This window comes from Octopus bimaculoides, chromosome 4 (assembly GCF_001194135.2).
Source record: "Octopus bimaculoides isolate UCB-OBI-ISO-001 chromosome 4, ASM119413v2, whole genome shotgun sequence".
Classification (NCBI taxonomy): domain Eukaryota; kingdom Metazoa; phylum Mollusca; class Cephalopoda; order Octopoda; family Octopodidae; genus Octopus; species Octopus bimaculoides.
This window is the reverse complement of record NC_068984.1, coordinates 78,834,650-78,835,905: the sequence shown is the minus strand read 5'-3', so window position 1 is coordinate 78,835,905 and position 1,256 is coordinate 78,834,650.

The following is a 1,256-nucleotide window of genomic DNA, read 5'->3' as shown; positions in this document are numbered from 1 at the left end:
ATATATATATATATATATATATAAATCCAGGGACACTTCAGCAACATTTAGCTACCTTGTAATTATTCCTGCGTCTAGCCACCTTTATTATTTTATAATTTTTACATTGCCATCTTGTTGAATCAGCCATTGATTCTTATGGTAAAATCTATATACTGTCAGGTTGGATTTGACTTAATTATCAGCGATGGAGTAGTACTATTGATGAGCTTTAATTTCAAGCGAAATTGACTTGCCAATATATTAACCTCACTTGCTGTAGGGAGATTAACTCCCCTATCAGTACAAAGAGTTATGCCATGTTTGTGGCTATAGGAGTCTTTGACTCTTATTTCTAGCAAAATAGATGCTACAATGCACTCTCACTATTAGTGACAATTGAATTTTCCCCTTTTGGCTTTATGTTGCGTCTAGCTATCTTTATTATTTTACACCCACACACCCACACACACACACACACACACACACACACATATATATATATATACACATGTGTATACAAATTTATATATGTGAATATATATATAATATATATGTATGTGCGTGTATAGATAGATAGATAGATAGATAGATAGATAGATAGATAGATAGATAGATAGATAGATAGATAGATAGATAGATAGATATAGTACAAGCTCCTTGTAGAAACAACATGAATTACAAGAAGTTTCTGGGTTTATTTCTTTTTTTATTTTGTGTATTGTATAATATATAAATATTATCTAAATATCATAAAATAATAATTAATCTTAATGGTATATAAATTTAAATTACATTTGAGTATAAAATTGATTGTTTGATCCTATTGTTTTTGATAAATAGTTAATAATATTTATTTGTATATAGTTTTGTTATAGTTTGATTAAATTGATTATAGGTATAGCAGTTGAAGTGGGTTTATCAACTCAGTTACTCTTATACAAGTCTTCCGTTGATTCGAAGCACTAGCCCAAAATACAATGCTTCGGACTCGAGATCTTATGATTCCGAAGCGAACTTTTTGGCTCTCCAACTATTCCTGAGTATGTCTTATGGACGCCGGAGTATTAGAAAATAGAGATACATCTGTGTATATGTGCATGTATGTAGCCACATATGTGTGTGCGAATGTATGTATCAATATATATTCATACACACGCGCGCGCTCGCACACACACACACACACACACACACACACACACACACACACGCACGTAGAGAGACAGAAGTAGATAGATAGATAGATAGAGAGAGAGATAGATAGATAGATAGATAGA